This window comes from Netta rufina, assembly GCF_964035555.1.
Source record: "Netta rufina genome assembly, chromosome: 5".
In the NCBI taxonomy this organism is placed as follows: Eukaryota; Metazoa; Chordata; class Aves; order Anseriformes; family Anatidae; genus Netta; species Netta rufina.
Window position 1 is genome coordinate 18,490,275 of NC_140128.1, and position 17,598 is coordinate 18,507,872.

The 17,598-nt window shown below is 43.2% G+C and overlaps 1 protein-coding gene across 5 annotated transcripts in view; it reads left to right on the top strand.

Moving 5' to 3' along the window:
• The first annotated feature begins 12,053 nt into the window (after nucleotides 1-12,053).
• The window catches only part of CPT1A (carnitine palmitoyltransferase 1A), a 38,654-nt gene continuing 33,109 nt past the window's right edge, over nucleotides 12,054-17,598 (top strand). The window contains exons 1-3 of one of the 5 annotated variants that reach the window (XM_084287739.1): nucleotides 12,096-12,158; nucleotides 12,603-12,929; nucleotides 15,151-15,339. The gene's annotated coding sequence lies outside the window, so the exon portion shown is untranslated. Of the gene's footprint in view, nucleotides 12,159-12,602; nucleotides 13,009-13,409; nucleotides 13,504-15,150; nucleotides 15,340-17,598 lie in introns of those variants that run through there. The other 4 variants (XM_084287736.1, XM_084287737.1, XM_084287740.1 and 1 more) reach the window with 4 other exon arrangements.

Consider the following 17,598-nt stretch of genomic DNA (forward strand, 5'->3'; position numbering starts at 1 on the left):
GCCTCTCACACAAGGCTGGGTATGTTACTGTGTCCGTTCAGGTGCTTTTCTGTGCAGTTCAGAGACTTCCCAGGCTTTCCAGTGAGGCCTCCAAGGCTCCTTGTGCCTTTCTGTGCTTCCCAAGGGCCCCTGAGTGTGTTTTGGTGCATCCCTGAGGACTCCAAGTGCCTTACTTTGCAGCCTAGGGGTTGTCCAAGGAAATTTCTCTTCACCTTTTAGTCGTTGGTGTTACTTTCTTTGTGGTCCCAGACCGTTCATATACCTTCCAGTGAGACCCATGAGCCTCCTTGGCCTTTCCTGTGTGGCCCAGTGGTTGTTGTATGCATCTCAGTGAGGTCCTGTGGCCTCCAAGTGCCTCCTGGTGCCTGTCAAGAACCTCCAAATGCTATTTGCTTGTCAGCAGCCCCTGAGTGCCTTTGTGTGTGGCCTGGGGACCTTCACGTGCCTTCCTGGGTAGCCCCTGGGACCTCTGTGCTCCTGTGTGTCCCAGGGGCCTCCAAGTGTGTTTCCAAGTTCATGTTTGTTTGACCCATGATCCTCACTCAGAGTTTCCTAGGACAAGACTTTTGAATGGGAAGCACTGAGCATTTGGGCTGCTTGTGAGGACAAGCTGGGCATGCAGCTTGAGACTGCTGCAGAGTTGGCTCTAGCAATTTGATTCACATGCCAGTCTTGCTCTTCTCTTTTCTGAAGCTTATTTTGTCTTTAAACTGTTGGATTTTTCTGTTAGAGTCAACTGAGTTTAGTTAAAGTAAACTAAATATTTCTGGGAAAACTTAAGTACTTCCAATAAGTAGATGTGCTACTAACTACCACCTGTAGTCCATAAGCACACCTTAGTTTACAAGAGATTCTTGCACAATTTTGTGCCTTTGGTGCTGACTATGGGTTGCTCAGCAATCTGCTCTGTAACTTACGCTGTGTTACTTCTTATCCCCATACCTTAATAATACATAAATTTGAGGAGAGGATTGTAATGGTTTTGACCAGGCTAGAGTTAATGAGTTCACACACTTTTACCTTTCTGATTCTCTCACTCATCCCACCTGGGGAGAGTGAGCAAGTGGCTGTGTGATGCTTAGCTGCTTGCCAGTGTTAAAATACAAAAGTGAATTTTGAGAACTATCTGGTGGCAGCATCTATGAGAGAAGGGTATTTCAAATACTAGACATGCACCAAAAATACACAGTCTTGGACTTTCCTGTTTTATTTGTCACTCCTGCTTAGGTGGTCTTGGAGATTGTGCCCTAGATCACATTATTTGTGGCTGTGGAACACAGTAGGCTGCAAAACCTAGAAGCAATTTTTAATATAAAAGCTACTACTGAGCATGAATTCTTGAATTCTGGCAGGCTTGGTGCCATGACCACTTCCCTGGGGAGCCTGTTCCAGTGCCTGACCAACCTGTTGGTGAAGAATCTTTTCCTGATATCCAGCCTGAACCTCCCTTGTCACAGCTTCAAGCCGTTCCCTTGGGTCCATTTCAGCGGGTATCAAAACACTTCTGCCATGTCAATGGATAGTATTTGGTGGGATTCTGCTGAACAAGATGTGATTGAGCCACACTTGCCCACCCCCTCTGTCAGAAGTCTGGAGTGTAAACACCAGAATAGGTGATAGTGTCCTAGCACCAGTATTTACAGAGGGAGAGATAAATACATTGCTAAACCTTGAACCATATGTCTTGTCCAGTTCAGGAGTCCATTCTGGGCAAGGATACGAAGTGTTTTTGTGCCTGTGTCCTTTTTCAAAAGGACAGGCTATTTGAGAAAGACTTCCTCTCTCTATTTGTTCCTGCCATTTGCTTTCAAGGTCAGACTCAAAGGTATCCACCAACTCTTGACTGCAGCAAGCAAGGTTGGTAGGGAGGAGCAGGAATGGGAGACATACCTAATTTTACTCAGTAAAATCAGGTCGTGTAGCCCTATACTGACTATTTACCCTACACTTATACTACCTTATGAGTACCACACCTGCACAGGCCACATGCATTAATTAACATCCCTCCTTCAGCTAAGGAGGGTGGACAACTGACAGCACCCTACATGCATAATTCCAGGCAAGAACAGCCTTGCTCTGTGCAATGAGATGCAATACTGGCATCTCATTACACTACAGGGTGATATTTCCACTTGGAGGCTGCAGGTACAATGTGGGAAGGCCAATCATGAATTCACAGGGCTGGTAGTGTCCTCAGTGTAACCACCCCATCAAAAGAGGATTGTGAAAGCACGCACCCAATAGAAGAAAAACAGAGATTGTGCAAGCTCATCTGTGTTTCATTATTGTTATAGCTGTTGAAAAGTAGTGATGGATGTGGCCAGGAGCCCCTCTACAAAGCCTAGCAATGAAAGGGGTGAGAGATGTTACCAAATCTCCAAATATTCCAATCACATCTGCATATATATTCATGTATTTTGGATACTTTCACAGGAGGTTCAGCAGAACCACACAATTTTCTCTTTGTAAGGCATGTCCAGCCCAAATCCTGGGGTGGGGTTGGGGAGAATGGGCAGTGGTAACTGCAGATATCTCTGGGGAACCTGCAATCTGTAGGAGTTTGTACAAAAATAAATGCAAACAAACAAAAACCTTAAACTTTCAAAGGGCCTAAGAGAAGTACCTTGCGAATAAGGACAAGAGAAGATCTCTGCATTTAGCTAGTTTCTCAAATACAATAATCAAAAACTGCTTAAATAAATTTCAGGCTGGTCTTTTTAAGAACATTGACCTTCCTAAAAGTAGTTCTGAGCAAATTAAGAAATAACAAAAGATTAGTCAGAGAAAACATTGGATGAAAAAAATGAATCCACAATTTGCTTCCTCTCTACAAACAGAGGAGCTAAATACCACCTCAGATTTAGAAGAGCACAGAAATAGGCAATATAAAATTGCTGGGCCATCCAGTCAAGAGCTAGGGTAAGACAAATCACAGCTGCTTCAAAGGCAAGATCAGGAAGTTTCACAATGAGAAAAATGCGCAGTCTGTGCTTTGTGAATGCCTGCTTCTAGTAGTTATGTTGGATTCAGTCCTGGAAAATAAATTTTCCAAGGCCCTTTTTTTTATCAATAGCCACACGAGGGCAGTAAGCTCTATTTTCTATTGCAGAAAGATTCTTCCCAGCTCGGGTACTGAACATGTTGCACAAAACGCTTGTTCAATAAAATAAGTAGCTGATATCTGTTCACTAAGGACCTACTGTGAAACAGTGAAATAACTCACTAAGTTTTCACAGTGATAATTTCAGTGCCTTGAAATTTTCTGACATTAAATTCAGCATTCATGAAAATTAAAATATTTATGAAAGACCTAATATTATGGCCTTTTAAAAAACTGCACTGTTTTAGCTGTACATGTAATTTTCCCACATGTGTTCTTTCCAAAAAGTCATTTTCATGTATTTGTTTCTAAAACCAAAATCTTCCTGCATAAAACTCACGATTCAAATCGCATTAACTTCCTAGAAAAGCCGCCTAAGATCAGTCACTAGCAGAGTCATTAACACTTTGCTACAAATATTAGGATTGCATTAAGAAATCCTGAGAAACACTGCCATTTTCATGCAATTTGGTAGACAGTAGTCAGTTCTTGTATTCTGTGATGTATAGAAATATTACTTTTCTCCACTCTTTGTCATTTAAAATCATTCTAAAAATATACTTTTTGGAGGAGAGGTTTAATTTCAGTCCCGTCTCTGACCAATTCAATTACTCGTATATTGTCATATAGGAGAACACTAAGACTTTTTTGCACTCTGTGCTTTTAATAATTCTTCACTCTAATGGCTTTCTAATCTTAGTGATTTTTCCCTTGTTATTTCTGTTCCTTCATTAAGGTACAGGAACATATTTATGTGTGGTGGTATTCTACTTATCCAGCATGTCATCTGTGCACTTCCTAAATTCATTAGCTTCCCAGGCACAAATGCAAGCAAAACTAATTCTCACAGACGATGGGAGTGCAAAGGCTCCAGCATGCAGAACAAGGGGCTTTGCAATAGTAATTCCCTGGCTGACAGTATTTTGAAAAGCAGCCTGGCAGATACAGCTTAGGTAGGAAGCTGACCTGCCTACAGGTCAGTAAATAGCCTACAAAGTCATGTATATTATTTTTCCTTAGGTTCTGAAAAGCTTGTTTTCAAAACATGTTGATGATCTTTGCTTTCATTCACCTTTCTTTATTGTCCTCAGCTCTTCCAGTGATTTGGATGTGTATTTTAGATATGTATAGGTAGAATTTGTGCTTGGTGCATGATCACAAAACTCAGCAGTTCTACACTGAATTGAACTATTCAGTCACAAATACGGACAAAGTCCACTGGATGCTTACATCACTTCGAAAAATTAGCCAAACAGCACAGGAGTACTTCTACACTGCTTGGTTTACTTTCTGTTGCCCATCTTGATAGGAGCTGTAGTTAATGTTTTTAAATAGGTCAACCACTTTGCTTTCTGTAGCACTTTTTATTACTTATTAGAATGGTTTGATGAACACAACAAGACTGTTAAACATGACTAAATACTTTGATTCCTTCGGAAACTGAAAAATATTAAGGTGCTTTTCTTAGCTATTTACCCACAAAGCCAATCTTTCACCAAAGATTACAGAGATTGGCCTCACAATCATGTCTGCCAGCTCCCTTAGCACCCATGGGTGCAACCCACCAAGGCCCATGCACTTATATATGTTCAGTTTGCTCAAGCATTCCCTGATCTGATTCTCTTTGGCACATTTTCCTTGCTCCAGCGTTTCACTCTGGTCTTGATTAACACCACGAATCCACAAATCAGTAGTGATATTTGCTTACACAACAAGCACACGGGATGACCAGGGAAGCTAAGGCTGTGTCCCAACAGCTGTGGCGCAGCCAACACACAGAGTATTATGGCACGTTGCTGCAGGTGAGGAGCTGTGTCTGTAACCTGGATGTGCAACATCTAGGTTAACTAAGCAGGGAGACTTTAAGCTGCTTTTCTTCCAACGCAAACATTGCCAATACTTATCTTAGCCAGAGTTTCTGTCTATTTCAAATAATTGAAGGCTTCTCCCTTCTGGGGCTGCCAGTGGAACTTCCTTTGAAAACTCAAAGCTTGGAGCTGTGCTGTTGCAATGCTGCTATCATTGGCTTCACCTGTTGCCTCTTCTATAAGCTGTCTGGCACTTGCTTTCTCCCATCTTCCTCTGACTACTGAAGGTTTCACCCCCCCACTTCTTACCACTCAGTACTCTGCTTCATTTAAGTTGGTGGTACTACAGAAGGTAAAGGAAGCATGTGGCAAGTACACTATGTTTTATTATGGCTGCAGGTATAGAAAGATAAGGAAATTCAATAGAAAAGGTACAAAGGTAGATTTTAATTGTATGTGTGCACTCAGCCTTGACTGAAGATGAGACTTGCATATGTTGCAAATCTACAGGGCTTGAAAATCTCTTGGTTATGCATTATACATCTGAAACAAGGGCTGTGGAATTGAGTTCATATTGAAGCCTGTTTATGGAAGCCTACTGGTGCAACAAGAGAGCAACTAAAGCACGGATAGTTTTTATGCTGGCATAAATACTATAATGAAATGGAGATGTCTTTGGGGACTATGCATAGTAAGAATATCCTTTTCTTTCCTGAAAGAGTGGTTGGTGAACAATCCTTGTAAAGGGCAGCACTGTGAATTTTAGTTGCTGACTGTGACTATGGTGTTCAGTACAGGATATTTTCTCTGGCTCAGTTTGCAAATATCACTGGCACTGGTAATAGATGCCAAAAGAGGCTTGATGGGAGGTGGGGTTTTCCTGGTCCACATTTCCTTTATTTTCTGGGAGGTATTCTGAAATGTAGAGCAATACAGTCACAAAGCAATGGGCGGAATGATAAAATGTGTCCTCACAAAGCTCTACTGGTCATTAAAGAAGACATACCTGAGTAGGCATGATAATTCATAAGGAAAATGACATGAGGAATTGTGGACGTGCTTCAGTTGCCTATGGATGAACTGCAAGCATTTAAAGGGAAAAGACTTAGACTGATATAGCCATGCTACGTAAGCAATAGTGGTCTAGTGAGTGTTGCAATGCATTTTTTTTATTTTTTTTTTCCAAAAGCTATAAACAAAGTGAAAGAATAATCTAATCCATTCATCTGGAGGCAAGTAGTCTGCATTTTTTTATCCTGTCTAAAATGGTATGATCATGGGAAATAAAGGAGTCTTTCTTCCCTGCTCCTCAGCTGCACAGATTATTATTATTGTGTTTTTTTTGTTTTGTTTTGTTTCGTTTTTTTGCACGGTGTTCCCATGGGCTCTGCTTATCTTGAACCATGAATAACATTGAGGAACTGAGCTGATGTGCTTTGTCCCTAAAGTCCAAAGTGCAGCAAGGAATTGAACTCCCTTCCTTTGATTTTGGCCTGGACTCTAAACAGCAGATCAATCTCTTTCAGTCTCTGGACACAGTCTGGGAATTACTGTAAGGCATATAACTGGTATACTAGAAATGAAGCAAATATTCACAGATACTTGACAATGCCATTGTCCTCCCAGACCTATGTGGGTAGCAAACAAGTAGAAAATAGTACATACAGTATCTCTTACCCTATGAGCCCCAGAAATCTGCAGTACAAACCCCTCAAGGTATGCCTAGTATTTGAAACTGTTAAAGGAAATTATGCTATTAATTTGCGGGTGAATGTTAGTCTGAGAGACAGATTTTCTATTGACAGTGGATTACTTTAAATGTTTTACAAGTGGACCTGATGTCTTCCAAAATGTACCTGCCGGATTCTTCAATTTGAACAAATAAACTTCTAAATAAAATTTCAAATAACCTCTAAATAAACTTCAAATTTTGCTAGAAATAATGGTATGTATTTTCAGGCCAGATGATTTTCTTTCTCAGAATTTTGCAGAATTTAGGGAGTGTCCCAAACACAACCACTATTAGGTTGCAACATTCACTAAAGCTTTTTCTAATTAATATACATGGACCTTTGGTATTGTGTTTTTGACTTTTCCCTTACTTTAGAAAATGCCTGCCTACATGCTTCCCTTTCAAAACTTGGCCAGGCTCCATTTTGCTACTGTCAACATAACCTTAGGCACATGCTGTAAGTAATGCCCTTTATACCTGGGATGCCATCCATTTTCTCACATCAAAGATGATATCACGTGATCCATATTCCTCACCCAATGTGACTGTGGAGGACAAATACTCAAATTCAGGGAAAAGAACTGAAACATCAGAAGGAGAGTTATGAAAAACAGATAGTTTAAAAATTTCTGTGTGTGGCAGATCTAACACGTGCTGTCAATTCCTTCCAAATAGGCTCTTTACATATTTTTCTGAGCAGAGGAACACCTATGAGCTTGTCTAAAAGGACAGTCTCATCTGTATGGCACTGCAGTGCTGTTCATTTTGCTCTTACTGTTCAATATGTATTAAAAATATATTAGAGAAGAGAGTGCAGTGCTTGGAATGTTGTGTTTTAAGCATGCAGATGCCACAATTCCTTTTGGACTTTTTCTCAAGTATGTTCAGGCACTTTTAAAAAAAATCTCAGTGGATTCTATCATCATTATTTGATCATAAATTTAACCCTTTCTGTAAAACTTCTCTAACTGACCTGCTAAGTTTAAGGACAATTCAGTCAGCAACATGTTAGGCTTATATTTATACACTTCTCAGTGGGTATTGATTAGTTTTTCTGTTCACTTGGTCCAGGTCATATCTTTGGAGGTTGTGTTGCAAAAGGTAGGAATATCTCATGTACAAAACAATAAGTCCAGGCACTGGGAGCATAACCCTGGCCATGGAGAATTCTTGGGTCAAATCTGGGGATATTAGGTGGGTTTTCACCACCTGAAGTGATCATTATGAAATTTCTAAAGCAACACTGTATTGCTCACTAGTTGAGCGGCATCTGTGAGTGTTGACTTTCCAAAGATGCCCTAAAGCCTAGTTTGACAGCCTAAACCAGGGGTTTAGAGTAGTTACTGGAAAGGTACACTAAACAAAACCTGTCACGTGTTCTGACCAACCATTTCACAGTTTGAATGAATGTAAAATCAGAATGCTCATTCCACTCCAGAAGAACTAATACACTAGAAGTTCAGCTCAAACAGTGGTAATGTTTAAGAGAAGAAGAGCATATTTATTTTCTTAGGACTTCTGCTGTTGAAGTCACAGATACACACAGCATGCCTTCTGCTAGGTCTGAATGTCACAGGATAGGCTGATATCCCTGTTGACAATGCAGTCAAGCCATGTCAGTAGTGACCATTGTATCTGTTTTTGTTTTTGTTTTTTTTTAAAAAAAGGCAGGGTAAGACATGACAACTCACTTTTTTCTGTTTAAATATCAATTGGACTGCTTCTATATCCTCATGAGAAAGTATTTAAGAATGAAGAAAAAAACAAGCCAGATCAAAGTCTTCCTTTCCATTACTCTGCTGGTACATTTTGGCATTAGTCAGTATTAACAACGGTGGCTAAGATGGTTGACTCATAGCAGTAAGGGCCTGGGAGTCAGGAGTGGTCTGAAACATGTAAGAAAAGAAGGATGCGGCAATGCATGGGTATTATTTCTGGTAGGCAAAATCATCCAGGGATTTTCACTAGTCAGTATATGTGCTGACTGGTGAATGCAGTTTTGCAATGGTTCTTTTTTGATTTTTGACATAAATTTGATTCTTGACATAAAATCCTGTACCTTTTGGCTATTGGGTTTTGTAAAGATCTCCGCTTTTCCTACAGATAAATGCATCTATTCTGTGAGTGTGCACATGTGTATGTATGTATACTGTCAGGACCCTGAGCAGGTTCCTCAACGCCTCCGTGGCTTTTGGGTGCAAGGCCTCAGATACAGGGTGCAGCTTTCTAGCCTTGATAAGAGCTGTTAGGGGAGGATCTAAGGGCCCCAGCGTGGCTCCCTGCTTCACTTGGAAGGAGCTTTTCAGCTGAGGCTTTTGTCCTTGATGCCCTGGCCTTGCAGCCAGTCCCCCACCTGGCCACGCTCCCTGTTGATCTGGACCCTGACCCTGACTCAGTTTTCCAGCTTGACAACCTTGGACTTCCTCATTGCTGCAGACGTGTCAAATGATCTGGCTGACCCTGTTTACTGTCACTGGACCTGTTCTGCTCCCCTTGCTCAGGTGCCAAGGGATGGTGCCCTTGTCAGGGAGGGCACTGCCTTGCCTGCCTTGCTCTCACCCTTGACTCCTGGCATACAAACATGCGTGCACTTAGCTGTCTACAAAAGGTGTATTTTGGAGCTGTTCTTCAATTCACTTACTACTGATGTGTTTTGCCACTCAAATTATCAGTGATAAATTGCTGAGGGATGCTGGGTTACCAGTGGCTATGTGTCCTAATTATGAAACGGAAACCTTCATGTTCAGATATCACAGGAGATAATACAAAGGAAAATAAAATAAAATGTCTTGGTGATGTTTAAAATGAAACTGTCTGACTAGCAAGCAAACTGGGACAATAGCTGGTGAAGCAACTAAGACTACATCGAACAATTGTGTGCTGAAAATCTTGAACAATTCAATTCCAATAAGCAGAATAAATCAGTTTCAACACAATTCAAGATAGTTGGTTGTCTATATTAAAATTGCTTGACTTCAGCTATTTGAGAAACTGAATCAATGTAATAATAATAAAAACACCAAAAGAGAACAATGCAAAATCATGTTGAGGATAACGAGTTTCCATTGAGGATAACCAACTTCCAAACATGATCCAGGCTTAAGGTTTAGTGATGTGACATCATTAAAATCTGTCAAAAATAGACAAAAGCAAAAATAATGAGCAGTACTGGAGAAGAAAAGCTGCTGCAAAGAAGCCATGTTGCATGTACAGAAGAGAAGAAATCTTGAAGAACTGGGGTAAGCTGACCAGAAGGATTTAATTCAAGAGGTACATATCTATAATGCTACACTTAAACTATTTCAGTCTGCATAGTTGTCATTGATTATTTTGATTTCTTTGGATTGTAAGAATCAGAATTAATTACTAGGAGGTCTTATAGTACCAAGCACATATTCAGTATGTGAATTACGGTGGAAAAAATGACTTATCTTTGCTGGGCAGCGAAAGGTTAGAATTCCAGGCCACATTGCAGGCTTGCAGCTGACTACAGTTCCAGTCATGAGAAGCAGAATCACCTTATGTCCCTAGATGAAGAGAAAGCGTACTTAGCAGAGAGAATGGAGCAGTAGCCACAGTAAAAGATGGTCCATGTTCTGATTAGGACGATCTTACTTGAGGAAGTATTTGACTTGTTTCACCTGGGTTAATGGGTGAATAGAGCCTGACCTAGGTGATAGTGGCAGGACCACTGCCATCTAGTCACAGGACTATCTCTAATGTTATGTTTACATCTGCCAGCAAAACAGAGCCAAGTCAAGTTTGGCTAAGACACAATCACACAACCTCATGTAATGCAATGCTTTTCATGTCCTTATGGAGGTTAGTTGCAGGGGGCTTAGAATCACAAGTTTATCTGGGTGTTCCCTAATTCATGAGAAGAAAATAAACAACACCAACAACTGTTCCCAGCTGACCGATTCCTTCCTGATTACCGTGTAGATGAACACGTTGGCTGGGGACAAAGATAGGAGGAAACTCCTGGTAGAATGAGAGAAAGCAGACTTGTGTTGGTGTAAATGTGTGTTTTTTGCTTGTTTAATATTTCAAAGGTAAAAAGCACCCGGAAGAAAAAACATTCAACAACAAACATCAAGATATTTTAGGTTGTCTTTGTGCATAATGAAAAATATGCAGATGATTTTTTATTTTTAATCTCCTTGTAGAACACGTACACCAAAGAGACAAAACTTATTAATTACCTTCTTCTAACTCTTCAAGTTACATTATACGTTATTTAGCCATTCCTGTTATGGCTAAATACATGTAAACATGGATGCTGCTGAACTTGGGTGCATAAATGGGTTTGTGGTGATTTATTTATTTTTATTTTTTCCCCCCCCTCTTACTAATACTAATAGACCTAAGCCTCCTCTCCTTGTTTTCTTCTGGGCTTTATGCTTCTTCCTGGAGTAGTAACATCTTAAAATCACATCATTAGGCATGGAACACTGGAGGTGAAAATTCTGACCAGTAGCGTTTCGTTTTATTGACGTTGCATGATCTTAAGGATGTGGGAGAGGCTCAGTCTGTAGTGTCCATGCTTCTGGATTTCATCATATGTTTGTGTGCTTTGGAGCCTTCAGGCACATCCTGGAAATTCCAGCTGGCAGGACTGTGGGGTTGGGTGGATCTGCCCACAAGGGAAAGATTATGAATCCCAAATTGTCCTAGTTCAGAACTGTCGTGTCGACACCACCGTAGTCTGACGTCATTTCAGACAGGACAGAGACTTCCTGCACCTGTCATACTGAAGTCAGAAGGTGCATCAGAGATATTCAAACTCCAAGATCTTGACACCCAAAGGCGACTGGCCCATTGCAAGCATAATATTTAAGCATTTCAACTTTTGCATGCTCTGGGACTGACACTTTTATTTAGATTGCTTCCATGATTTTGCATTTTTGGAAGCCTGCAATTACTTTTGGGAAGCACCGAGCGCACCTCCTTCGTCAGCCCCCTCCCTGCATTCGTTGCACCCTCGCAGGTCCCCCATGTGCTACATTACCCCAATTTACACCCATATCCCAACAACTCTACACCCCCACTGCCTCTCCTCGCAATCCCTGGGGCTTTATCGCCCGGGAGCGGCCACCTCCATGCCTCAGGAGCCCTGTGAACCCCTTGACACCGCTCCCCTTCACCCCCACAGCCCCATCCCACCTCAGCTCCATCCCAACTCCCCTCAGGTCGCCATAACTCCCCCCTTCAAACCCCGCCCCCCTGGGCGCTGCCCACCAATCACCCCCCAGCACCCCCCACCGCCAGCCTATCAGCGCCCTCCTCCCTTCCCGCTCCTCCGCCCCGCCGGCGAATCCCCGCCCTCTTTCCCACAGGCAGCCAATGGCGGGGCGGGCGGCAAGCGCGGCTCCGGCGGGGCGTGTGAGGGGAGCGGCCACCGCCCTCCTTCGCTCCCTCCCTCCCTCCCTCGCCGCCTCCCCGCTCCGCCACCGGTCTCCTGCGCTCGGCCGGCTCCGGGCCGCCCCTGGTGGAGCCGCTGAGCGGCGGCCCTCAGCAGGTGGGTGGCGGCCGGCCGGGCCGGGGGAGCCTCCCGGAGCGGGGCTGAGCCGCTGGCGTGCCCCGTGAGGTGTCCCCGGTGCGGGAGGCGGCGGAGGGGACGGGGTTGTGGGGAGGGGGGCACCTGAGGGGAGCCTGTGGGGCTGCTGCCCCCTGGTTTGGGCTCCAGAAGCTCCCCCCCAGGGTTTTTATCCCTGCTGCCGAGCTCTGCGTGACACCGGGGCTAAAAGCTGTGAAACTTGCACGAAAATAGCGCAGTCACCGTAAAAAAGTGTTTTTTGAGGTGTGCTTGGGCTCGTTGCGGCAGGGAGAGCTCAGGGCTAGCAGCAGCTGCTGGTCCCCGGTTGCTCGCCGCGTTTTTACGCACCGTGAAGGTTTTGTGCCGCGTCTTGGGTTTTCAATGGGAAAAAGCAGCGTTAGGCGTGACTTTGGTTGTTTATTATAGCTGTGGTGCTGGTGGCGGAGCTGCAGCGTCAGGTGCCTTTTTTTGGGGGAAGGAAAAAGTGCAAAGCGGGATGGAGAGAAGCGGCCCATTGTGCCTCTCACCTGGCAATTTGTCAGCGCTTGAAGGACGATTGTGTTGAAACTCCGCAGCGTAGAGGAAATTACTGTACGGAGGACTACTCATTTCCTTATCACGTGTGTAGGAGTGCAGCAGTGGGGCTGGGGAAGATGTTTTGTGCTGGGTTTCTCAATTCTATTTTCCTGCCTGCCCTCCTCAGTTTCTGGATCCATGCGCTCGGCTAACGCGGTCGCGTGTCCTCTGCCCAACGTGAGTTGTACAGTAGGCACCGGGAACGTGCTCTTGGTTCGTTGATACAACTAATAATTACCGAGCTGTGATGTTGTAGGTGAGTGAGGTGGCTCTCCATTAATTAACGCAGAAGCGCAGCTTCACCTGCTCACACAGAAACAAGGCTCCGACAGAGCCGTGACCTGCTGGGAGCTCGGGGATGTTCTGGGGGTGCGACAGCCTCAATCCGAGCACCCTGCTGCAAGGAAAAGCTACTCCTAGGTTTAAAAAGGACCGTGACATGCCACAGCTGAGGCGTGTGAGCTGAGGGCGCTGCGCTGCCTTCGGGGCAGCCCTTGGCTCGGGCTCGGCGCCGCGACCTTTCACCCACTTCCCGGCGCGGTCACGTGGGCGGGGGGCGTGGCCTGGGTGGCGGTGGGTGTGGTTACGGGGTTTGGCCCCGCCCACTGGGGGGGGGCGTGGTCAGGGTGCGGGCTCCGGGCGCCCTGCGGCGGGGACCGGAGCGGAGTGGGTCGGGACAAACCGGATCGAGGGGAACCGGATCAAAGGGAACCGGATCGAGCCGGCAGCGCGTGGAGCGGCTGGAGGTCTGGTGCGTGCGTGGCGGAGGGGTGTTCGCGTTGGCTGCACGCAGGGGTGGCCGGAGCGCTGCATCCCCAGCGTGGTGCGTGGCCGGTTCTGGAAAGTCTTGTGTAAAAAATGACCTAAGTGGAAGCTTTTATTTAAGCGAAATACACTTTTCTCTCTCTCTCTTTTTTTTTTTTTTTTTTTTTGTATATATTCTGAAGATACTGACTTTGCCCTGCACTGTGCTGTATCATAGTCCCAAACTCCAGAAAGACAAGCTATATGGCTGAAAAGCATCCCTCTTTCCTGTGTCTGGATTAGCTTTAATTTGAATGGTTGGCTTAAATATTAGGAATATGCTTAGATGTGGCTCTTCGGTATTCCAGACTTTCATCCTTACACAGTAAATAATCATTGAACTGCTGTGATAGTAATTCCTTCATTTTGTCCTTGGTCACCTGACATTGTGGTCATGTTTTTGGACTTCAGAGACGCTGGAAGATGGACATCTTGTAGGGCTGCTGAAAGGCCTGCAGTTCTAGAAACGTTTGTTACCACAGAGGGGATAAACATAATTCTTTACTGCATGAGCTTAGAAGCTAATTAGTGCAAAGGGATAAAGAAGGGAGACAACTACTGTAATTAAATGCCTAAGTGATGGCTTTTATAGCAGTATTTAAAGTAACCAGATCCTAGTGCTTAGGTTTTTGAGGGGGGAGTGAGGTTTCTGCGTAGTACAGTAGCTGTTCAGTGTTTTTTTTGTGTGTGTGTGCTTATCTCTTACTCAGCAAGATTATTGTGAATTTTGAGAAGGTCAGAAGAGGTGGCTTGCTGGAATGTGTACTGTGTAACATATTGCAGTGGAGACTAGAATTATCTAAAATACCTAGGAACAGTGCAGTATGTGCAAACCTGTAATGAAAATGTTGTAAATAATGACAGCTATAAGAGTTTCGGTTTTGATTACAGTTGTGGAGTGTAGCAGTGGAGTTTTTGTTGTAGTTGTTTTTGATGGAGTGTACATTACAGAACCATGTTGTATAGCAACATGCTATTCAGGAGGAGGAGACAGGCTGTATGATCCATAAGCTGTAGGGATTAGCCTGGTAATTAGCGCATTGTTTGATATACTTTCCCGTCTTTGCCTGGCTGTTTGCTAGGTGAGAAGCCAGCTTACTATCTGTGGTCTTTCTCCTGGAGGTGTCAGTGAAAGCAATCTGTTCTGTGAACGTGTCTCCAAAACATCTTGATAGTATCTGGTTTGACTGTAATGGGAGATTAAAGCCTATAAGCAAACACTTGCATTTACTTGTCTTAAACTGCAAGATGAAACTAGCCTTGGAGTCAGGCACCCAAGATCACCTCTCTTACTGCAGCTAGCCAGCAACCACTAATTTCATCCCCCAGAAATAACCGGGAGGGTAGCAGAGTAGTGGATGAACTTTGTTCATCCCACGGTTCTTTGCCATCTTGGACCTGTTACATGCAGACAGATCAGGCCAGTGTATTCATCCAGTGTAGTAAAAACCACTGTATCAAAGCTGCTGTTTGTGACAATTTTCTCCTTTGGCATCAGTTCTGCCTAAATGGTTCCAGTCAGATCCAGTCGTGAGCCATTGAAAGCTGTGTGTGACTCAAAGTTCAAACTGTTTTTCTTGACTTTCTGTTTCAGAGCTGCAGTTAACTGTTTGCCATTGCTGTAGCTTAATGGATATTAGCAGCTGACAGCATTGGAATGAATCTGGCTCTGAGCGTGTCCTGACCTACCCAAGAGTCCAGCTGCGGTGAGCCTGTGGGGCGGAAGACTTCTGTGTGACAAGCAGGTTTCAAGTCCTTTTTTGAAGCAGACAGAGCTGTTCAGGTATGTTCACATTTCATTCATTGGTCTGTTTGTTTGTCTGTGGGTGTTTTGTTGTTATCTCATCCTTTCACATATGCCTGTCATTCCAGTCCCCTTCTTGGGAAGGGGATAAAGAAATTGGGCCAAGATTCCAAAGAAGTTGCCTGCAGAGAGTAGCTAATCTATACCCAGAAGTGATCTTGGAAAATGCTGGACAGGTCACAAACTGATAGCTTGGTCAGTGGGGCAGTACTGCTGAGGTGTTCTGATTTCAGTGTGCTATGGGTGAGGTTTGCAGTGTTGCTGTACCTGTAGAAGCACGTGTACTCAGGTCTTCTGCTAGGGTTAAACCATAACATTTGTTCATTTTTAGATGTAAGTAATTCTTTAAAACATTGCAGTGTAAGGGGACCTCAGCCATAAGTGAGGATGAGAGCGATCAGAGCCAATGATTAGCAATAACAAAAAAAAAAAAAAAAAAAAAAAAAAAAAAAACAACAACAACAAAAAAACCCACCCACAACCACCAAAAACCACCCTGCAAAACTTTCATAATGGGTAGTGAGGGAAAAGCTCCTTTCTCTTTGATGCTTTGGTTAAGCCACTTCACACATTGGCCTACTAGTCATATTTTGGGAACTTTGAGAGAACTCATGCATAAATAAATATCACCTTCAGCTTCTAGGAGACTTAAAGTGATTTTAGCTTGTTTCAGTCACAACTAACAAGGTATGAGAGAGCCCGTCAGTTTAACTTATAGATTAACATCACATTCAGTCGATCATCATTTAATGCAAATTTTAAAGGGGAGTGATTGCTTGGTTTGTTTTATTTCTATGCTGTAGTCACCAGCTTCACCTGAGATGCCCTATTGAGTGACTTAAATCCTCGTGACTGTTTATTGCAAAGGCATGGCTTGGCTTTACTCCTCAGATTTCTCTTAATGATTTTGTGTCTGTAGACCCGTTAGAGTATGCTTAATCACTGTAAGGTGAGTTGTTGGTAAGACTTGGGCAGCAGCCTCAAGCATGATTTTTTATTACTGAAAATTGGTATGCAAAGAAGCTAGTTAGAAATAGAGATTCTTAAGTGAATAACACTGTTGGTTAATCTTTACAGCAAGTTCAGAAGTCAGCTACTTGCAAAATATCACATGGTTTATGAATAAGCCCTATACTCTTTCTGAGCTATCTTGTTACATTTTTGCAGAACTCTAATCTACACTGCAAGAAAGTGGCATTAGCTAGTAAAATATTCAACAAACAAATGTCTTTTTGGTCACGATTAAATGTTTCGGCTGTGTATTTGATGCTGTTTACTGAAGATAATTATAGATCAAAAACAGTTTCCTTTGGGAGGCGTAGTGACCTTTTTGGAAACTTTAATGCATGTACATTCAGACAACTTTGATCTTTGTTTGGATTTCTGTTGAACTGGATGCTTTACATGTTGGTTTGAGCTTTGTTCAGCTGTGCATCACAGGAGCACCAGATGCTTGTGGGTGAAAGTGTCTATGGCATCCTCTGGTTAGCTGCCTGCCCTACCAAAATTCTGCCCCAATGCTAGAGGATAGGCTGTGTCAGGTACTGGTACAGAGGCACTCACGTAAGAGCAGATTTGACTGAGTTACTGCATTGGTGCTGGATACTGCTGTGCAGTGTATACTTCAGTGACTAAACCTGCTGTACTTGTAGCAAACTGTGAAAACGCCTTACTGAAGTCACATCAGCTTTGTTTTATTGAACACAGGCTCTTGATTTGATAGGGCCAGTCACTGTTTTCCTTTCCTCTAGCTATATGCGTGCAACAGTAAGTTCCAAGGGCTCGCTTTTTAGTAGGAGTTAGTATTGTATCCCACCACTTGTATCAGAAATCTACCTGCTCTAGACTAGCTAGCTTTCATGCAACCACGTAGTAGTGTTCAAAATGACTACGTAAGTCCATAAACCTTGTATACTAACACACTGGTGCTTTCAGAGAGGACAAAGTTACTGGAATAATGTTTAAAAAAAATCAGGTGAAGAATTGTCTGAAAAGTTCATGTAAAATCTACAAATGTACAAATCCTACTGCAAAATCCAGCTGCTTTTATTCTCCAAACTAAGGGTATTCTTTTGTCAGTTGCAGAGAACTTGTTCCACTTAAACATCTGTTCCCAATTTGATTTCCAAGGTGTGCTGTTCTTTTAAAGCAATTGAATTGTTTATGCCTAAGATTTCTTGTTCAAGCCTTATTTTTTGAAATAGATCTACTTAAAAAAATCAAATTTCAGGAAGAATC